Source organism: Limanda limanda, chromosome 10 (assembly GCF_963576545.1).
Source record: "Limanda limanda chromosome 10, fLimLim1.1, whole genome shotgun sequence".
Classification (NCBI taxonomy): domain Eukaryota; kingdom Metazoa; phylum Chordata; class Actinopteri; order Pleuronectiformes; family Pleuronectidae; genus Limanda; species Limanda limanda.
This window is the reverse complement of record NC_083645.1, coordinates 23,893,211-23,901,650: the sequence shown is the minus strand read 5'-3', so window position 1 is coordinate 23,901,650 and position 8,440 is coordinate 23,893,211. Positions and strand designations below refer to the sequence as shown.

The 8,440-nt window shown below is 39.3% G+C and overlaps 1 non-coding gene across 1 annotated transcript; it reads left to right on the top strand.

The window, feature by feature from the left end:
- Positions 1-4,636: 4,636 nt before the first annotated feature.
- trnar-ucu (transfer RNA arginine (anticodon UCU)) lies at positions 4,637-4,736 on the top strand. The gene is made up of 2 exons: positions 4,637-4,673; positions 4,701-4,736. It is a non-coding gene; the product is annotated as a tRNA-Arg (tRNA).
- Positions 4,737-8,440: the final 3,704 nt, after the last annotated feature.

The following is an 8,440-nucleotide window of genomic DNA, read 5'->3' as shown; positions in this document are numbered from 1 at the left end:
CAGTGAAACCAGCTCACGTGGGAATATCCTTATACATTTTAGTATCACTGCTGTATTTGCATAGACAGAAGTTTATTTATCGTTTTTTTACGCATTTTACTTTGCATTTTTACATTCGCGATTTCTTACAGATTTCAGAGGATTTTACAAACGACATTTGAAAAGACATTTGACTTTAGACTGCTAGCGTAAAAACAGTCCAAGAGTCAGAGGCTGAAACATTAGATGAGACTTGAGGAGCACAAAACTATTACTACTCCGTTCTTGTCTGTGATTAAACAGTTATTAGTATTGATGCATTATGAAAGACATTGGATAAGTGTTTCTTCTACCATGGGATATTGGGATTATTTACGTCATTATTTGATTTTAGTAGTTTTATCTTCAGCAAGGGAATCAACAAGGAAATGAATGTATTGGGACAAATTTATACAATGTAGTGTTCACAATCCCTATGGATCATGATCTGTTGTCCCAAGGAATCCTGGGTAATGTGTTTACATTATATCAAATACATTCACATTCCAACTCTTAAATAAAGAAGCTGATTGTTTATTTTTGTATTGAACTGTAAGATTGGCTGTTATGATAGAAAACTAAATGCCTGTGAACATTTTACTGATATGTTCAGTACCAACGTATTTGCAACTTGCAAACATGTAAATTAGCTTTTTCTACTGAAACTTATCAATAAGTGTGTTTTGTTTTGTTTGCTTTTCTCCGACAAACAAGGGAAATGAGATGAAAAGCTGCAGCCACAGGAAACTGGTCAAACTGAGCTAAAGAAAGAAAACACTTAAGCTCTATCGGTCTCTCTCTCTCTCTCTCTCTCTCTCTCTCTCTCTCTCTCTCTCTCTCTCTCTCTCTCTGTGTAATTTACCTCTTTTTAATGGTAGCAGCCGACAGCAGCAGTAAAGATTAGAAATGCCTTTTTTTTCCACACGCCTGCGTCTGCACTAAAGTGTTGTGTGTTTTTCTAATGTGCTCTGAACGTGGTCGGGCTCAGCGGGGGGGAGGGGGGGGGGTGGTGGGTGGAGTGGGAGGGACGACAGAATCAAGAATAGTGCTGGAATCAAATCAAATCATGTTTTGCATTGTCTGTCCTTCAGAGAGTTGGCTGCTGGATTTCAGGCCGGCTTCAGTCTTAAACAAGCAAACCTGCAACTCCCCTTCCAATACATTTCTATAAGATCAACTGATTGAATGATTTGTAATTTGATGGGGCAGCATGTGACAGAGACCAAAAAAACAGATTAAAGGAGAATAAATACTTAAATCACATATTAATGAATGAAAAAACCACGAAAGCTTTTAACAGCCTGTTGACTGTTGCACTTGATTTATAGATCATATATTTATAGATGTGTAGATTTAAGTCTGCAAATGTTAAAAAAAACTAAAATAATTGAATATTCATTTGTTGCAGATCGAGGAATCTACAAAGTTTTTTTACAACCACTAGACTCGCACTTCAGTTAGATACAAAGAGCCGAGCCTTCTGTACGATGGGGACACGACTTTATGAATTAAACACTGAAAACCTGAAGGTCATAACACCTGAGCCCAAAACGGTAATAATATCATCACCTCTGTTCATGACCGTAATAACCGGTACCAGTTTTTTACGCTTCAAATAGGGTTTCATATAATCTCAGAATGGAGGTGACACTCGGCTGCATTTTAGATTTAAGCATTTCAGACAAATCAAAGCCACATTAGTGTGATGTGCTGCACCTGCGGGCACTGGAGAGTTAGATTTTTTATAAGTGACACACAAAAAAATTCCCACTCAGCATTCAAACTGAATATTAGGACACAGCCAAGGACCTGGAACATGAGGAATAAAAAAAAAAAAAAAAAAATCTGATTTCACAACCAACCCTGTGCTCGATTTTTTAAAAAGTCAATTTGAAAGAGAAACTGTAATGAAAGCAGGTGTTAAGACAAATATAATAATCCTCCGTGCAACATTAAAACAAGTTCCCAGCTTCAGGCGTGTTTCATTACTTTCATCTCCTCGTTGTTTCTTCATTATTATTTGATAACGGAATTTGAGTCTGTGTCAATAAAACCTATTTAAACAGACGCATCTTATTCACTGGGACGAGTGAAGCTGCCGAGGAAACGCACTCGTGGCTCCGATGGATTTATCGACGCAGTAAAGAGGCAGAAGAGAACATTTTGAATTTATCATTAATCACTTGATTTCCCTGCAGCTGTTTATACAGTAAACACTTGATGTCCAAAGTTCCTGTGTGTTTAAAATGTCAAATATGTATTTAGGTTTTTTCAGATGTTTTAAGATCATATACACTAAAGATACTTCCTCCTCTGTGTGTGTGGCATTAATGAGTATGAATAAGTGTGTGTGTCTTCTGATGCGCTGTGTGTGTGTGTGCGTGTGTCTGCATTTGCTTGTTTGCTCATTCCCTGCGTCTCGGCTCATTCCAGGCAACCAATCAGCTTCAGTGTTTTGCTTTGACTAACTGAAACTTAATTGATTACAAACAAGTTGCTTGTTATTTGTCTATCAATTGATTTCCATTATTAGTCATCTAGTTTTATGTAAATCTTCCAAACACACGTGTCAGATGTCTAATCAATCAAATTAAGAGAGAACACGTTCAGGGAGAAATAGCAACTGAAGTGATTTGTCAATAAGTTGCGTTATCTATTGCTAATAAACAAATCTGTAATTGTTATTTCAATAAATACTGAATAAACATTTTCACTTTTTCAGTCAGCTTATCAAACAAATGACATTTTGCAATAGATAGTAGAGTTTGTTATTACCTGGTCAGACAAAGCAAGATATTGAAACATGAAGGAAATCACATTTTATCGCACATTGAGATTTTCAAGTAAGAAAACTAAATTATGGGAAAGTAGGATTTGAAACAGATGAAGTTATAATATATTGTTTTGAATCAGTTTTCTTGCCGATTGTCGCCTCGCTTGACTTTCAGATTCTTATTTAGCGTTCATTCGCGGTTGGTAAATCAGCTAAGAGTCACACTAGCGCCACCAGGTGGACAGTGTTTTTTACTCGATATCGAACCAATGAAAGTTGAAAGTTGTTAAAGCAGCTCGACCCTGATTACTGACTGTGTCATGTATAATTATGGAGCATTAGAAAAAGACTGCAGCCGTGTTTAATCATTTTTTCCTCATTATGCTCAAAGCTGCAGGCGTTCAACGCTGCAACAGTTTATATAAAACCCCTTTAAATTCAGATTTAACATTTTGAGAGTTCACTGCTGGAGTATCTCTGGTTGAGATTAAAACTTGAGTTATGTACAGAAGCCGATGACGTCTCTCTTTGCTGTGACTGAACATTTAGTTTCACAAAACTACTTCCATCAGATCTAGAAAATCTCTGATACCTGCTGATGTATTTTACATGAGCAACAAATGCATTCGTGCAAAACACTGTCGCTCGGATCTATTTGTCAGACTCGCAGCTACAGGAAGACTTTATTACATTCTGAAGGAGGGAAATTGTGTTTGCAGGTTTGTTGTTGCAGGAATCGGGAACAAATTCCAGTTGAGAACTATAGTTCAGTTGTAGAATTTCCTTTTTAATGATGCAAACATGGAATTTGTGACAGTTGTGCTTTGCAAGATGATGTCAAACTTTTGGGTCGACGCTGCTGGAAACTTTCAATGAGAAGGAGCCATGGAGAGGTTATTCCCATTCCCAAAGAAAGATGGTACAGATTCAAATACACAGACAGGAAAGACCAACCAGTTTCATTCAACCCTTTTCATATCAATTCCCTTCTGGCCACACATCTGTCTGACTTGTTTCTCGCTGCAGGCATTTAGGGAACATATAAAATAATCTGGTTTCCACTCTGCTCATCAGTCACACACAAACCATGTCATCCACCAAAACAAGTTCATTTTCAACCTGTGGGAAACACTGAGTCTGTGAAATGATCATTTAGAGTAAAAAGGTGGAAACGGCAGCGAAATGCTGACTCATCATTCTACACAACGTGAGCTGAACCTTGACAGGGAGGCTGAGTTTTCTCTTTGACTAAGAAAACCTGAAATAAACAAATGTTCTCAAATAGATCTCAGGCTGTTCAGACTCAGATATTAACACAGTTGTGCCGACACATGAAAACCTGTTTGTTCACACAGGTAAACCACCAGGAATCATTGTGGGAATCAAACCTGTGAACAGACATTCACCTCAAGGCACTAATATCTTAACAGTTCCCTATAGATGCTGTAATTAATCCGTTTTGCTCTTCCTGCTTCATCTAATGAAGAAGTATGTTGACTGAACTCCTTCAAGTTTAATAAATTGAACTGGTCCTGTGATGAAACAATTTCCATCATAACTAAATCTGATGATCGTGCTGCGAGTTGCTGATTTTCTGAGTTTGGCCTAATGTTGTGTGAAAGCCGCTGTCGAGATGCTAATAGCTCAAGATAACTGGAGTGGACACACTTTAAATGCACACGTCGACTCAGCTGGTGAAAGGAACACGCGGCGGGAAACAGGAATACTAATGTGAGGGAGCTGAGGGGGGGGGCCGACTGGAGGCAGACGTTCTCACTGCTGTACGAGGGGTCACATGACGTCTGTGTGTCCGTCTAATTCAAACATGAGTCACAGGGTACATGTGGCTCTGTGGCGCAATGGATAGCGCATTGGACTTCTAGCATACATACTCAGCACTGAGGGAGTGATTCAAAGGTTGTGGGTTCGAGTCCCACCAGAGTCGACGTTATACATCTTTAAACACGTAAACATTTCGGTGAAGTCACTATCTGACGTATCTTATAAACAAAAGTAACAAAAGATGATAACTGATAAACCTTTCGGGAGGCTGTGGCTGCTAATTGTAAGTCGCTAAAGTAATATAAAATCAATCTGTTAAAGTCGAGCACAGCAACCACAGTGGCTGAGGAAGATTGAGGAGAGAGAACATCTTTGGAAATAGAACAGATAACCCAAACAATAACTGTAATCCCAGCCATTTAAAAATTAAATAACTGAATTTGTCTTTGGTCCGTAACCTTCCTTCTTTTTCTGTTTAGTCTGAACCAAAATAACAAGTGTGAAAAGAGCCAAACAGACTAAATATGAGTCAGAACGAAAGAGGAGGACTCGTCTTGGATCACAATGAAGCATGGGTTTGGGTGAAAACACATTTTTTGGACGGTTGGGACTTTCTGCAAAGTTTCAGGAAGTTTGAGACAGAATCAAACGACAGAAGGAGAAAAAGCGAGAGAAGCCGTGGGTCCGAGGAGAATCATGTTTGAGTGAAGTGGGTGAGGCTGGTAGAAAAACCTGAAAACCTGAAAACATGCTAAAAGTGCATTACTTCTCATTGTCAATCAGATGTTTATTCAACAGCTGATGTTTTATAACAGTCTGTTTATTCATTAGATGTGAATTTATTGATTCCTGCAAGTATGTGGTGTGTTGAACATGAATCAATTACATTTTCTTCATGATATCTCATTTTAAACTAGCCGTTTAGTAATTAAATTAAATATAAAACAACTCATTCCACCAACGCATGAATTGTTCAGTTTACAGAATATTAAATGTTCTACTTGACAGCTAACAACAAAACAACACAACACAACTCCATCATCAACCTAAACCCAGTGATCTACCTGTGACAGGATGAGACACACCAGTAACACAGCACACACTCAGTGAGGTTTAACACGGCTCCTCAGTATTTCACATTTAATCAAGATGTGCAGACAAGTAAAGAAATAGATTTGATCTTTTTCCTGTAATATTGAGCTGAATATGAGATATGCCTGTTTTAAGATTTACAGATGGGATGTAGGGATTTCCTCCACGCTGATATTATATGGATATAATTATGAACAGGCAGTTTGCAGGACAGCCAGGATGTTCGAATTCCTTAAAGCAAATACGAGGTGGAATATTCATCTCTACAGGAGACATGAGCTGGGAATGAACCAAAGCCTCAGAACAATGGAAATAACCTGAAGGGAAATAAACTGTGTCCACAAGATTCAAAATATGACTCTTCCTATTTCCAGTGTGGAAACAAACATGGAAGCAACACAACGCACCTGCCAAACAAAACACACACAAGAGCTGAGCCGCAAAGAAATCCTTCATTCATGATCAACACCAATGCAAACAGGCAGTCACTGCGAAAGCTGCCGCGGTGAGAAGAGAAGCAACACAACAATGACACAAAGCAGATGCAGCAGCCAGAGGTGCAACACAACAAGAAGCAGAACCAGACCAGGTTCTGATAAACCAGCAGGAACAAGCTGGTACTGAGCTTGGTTGAAGAAACAAACTATAGTTAATGAAAAATAGATTCAAGTTGTTATTATATTGATCAGATTTCTGAACTTTTAAGCAAAAACGGTTGTTGGTCTTTTCAGTGGATACACAAACAAGATGTTCAGTTAAACAGGTATTTCTAGCAAAAAGTAAGAAGAAAAAATTATGAAAAGCTGATATATTATTACTAATATATGAATATAATTATAAACTGAGTGTAGGTTATATGTTTAATTCGAGTAAATAAAAAACTATTGTATTTTCCCACTTTAACTATTAAAAATAAGCTCTTCTCTGGCCCAGCTTCATTCGCCAAAGTACAGGAAACAAGTTTAGTTCTACATTTGAAGATGATCTTTCAACATTATTCTTAAAGTATTAATACAAAGTGTAAAATTTACATTTAAGGGAGATCTCCTGCTGTGGACTTCCTGCTGACTTTATACTCGAGGGCCAGAAACTCCAGAGAGTCTCTCCCTCGGACGTCTGCCTTCACACACGCTCCAGAGTTCAGTGTCTGAACGCAGCTTTACAGATGTTGTGCAGATGTGAAAGTGGCGTCACGTTCGTTAGTCGACTCCCAGAAACAAAAGCAAAATCAAACTCGCTGCTAATCAGATGCTATTGTTGTTCATTAATTAGCTTTTGACTAATCGATCGGTTGATTGTCCTGCGGCTCCTTGTTGAGGCCGAGCTCGATAAGAGTTTAGTGTTATTAAACAACACACCAGAGCCGAGGCTGGAGAAGCTGTGCAGCTCTCAGCCCACCACCGAGGGGGTGGGAGATGTTGCTTAAGATGGAGTTTAGTTCAGTCCTCATCCTCTTCTTCCCCTCCGCTGCCTCCAGGCTGTCCAGAGCTTGTTCATCCCGCTGCCTGCCTCCCCCGCTGCGATGCTGCCTCCCCGGCACAACACAGGCTGCTACACAACACACACAACACACACAACACCGAGAGGATTCAGAGGGTCGTTCAAATTAAAGACGGAAGAGATGTAAAATGGTGTTTTCTTCTTTTCACCAGGCCACGAGTCTTCCTGTCGGATTATGTTTGAAGTTTATGGACGTCTTCAATTTTCCAGCAGGGATGTTAGCAAGACCTTAGACTGTGTAATGTCTTCACTTGCCCCCTAGTGGCTGGCAGCAGTATAGTTCATAAACCTAACTCCTAGATGTTAGTGGATGGGACATGCCTGAAACTGAAGAATCAAAACACACGTCAATAATAGTTTGTAGAAAGACTGTTTCTGTCATTTCAGGTGATTCTTGTCACACTGATGTTTGTGTTTCTGATCAGTTTGATTTTTATTAGTTTTGATTTGATGCTATTTCATTCAATGACGGTGAAGAGTGGCTCACGATGGATCTCTGGGGGGATCTCTGTTGATGTGTGGAGGCCGGGACCAAAAAGCAAAAGCAAGATATGAAGAAGGTCTGGACCAACCATCCCAGATACTGGTGCAGCCAAGCCCAAGATGGCGGCACCAGTATCTGAGATAAATTGGCTTCATTTTGGAGATGGAGGATCGTCGTCCATCTTTATTTCCAGACACTGGACCACACCTCCTTCCCGGTGAGGATAAAGTAGCTTCTCTCCTCTGTTGCTGTTCAGCAAACCTTTACCATATCCTTTACCATGAGTCAGCACTTTCTTAGTTTATGCAGGTTATATAAATGCATGAAATTCAGGTTTGCTGCATCATTACTTCCTGTTAATGATGAATTATTGTTCGAGAAGCTTTTGAAGTGTTAAACTGGAAGATAAGGAGAATTTGGTTCAGAGGCAGTTTCACTTCCACCTCACATGACTGCAGCTTGAATAGTGATCATGTTGAAGCCTTTTAAACGACTTTAAAGATTAAATCAGCTTCACACAAATCAGTCTTTACCCTGATGTGATTTGTTTTCAGTCACTGACACAAAGTTCATCACTTAAAAAACACTTTTACGTGCTGATCTGTGCAGGTTCCACTGCAGGTCAGGTTCTTACAGAGTCACTCAAATATTCCAAAGAGGGTCAAACATGTTTGAGAATCAAACCATCGATGTGTTAATCGTTTTCTGTGTGATGTGATCCACGTTTTTTGTTCTTCAGCTGCCATTAGCTGTCTTTTTGTCTCCAGCCCACTCTGTTCCACCTCAGGACC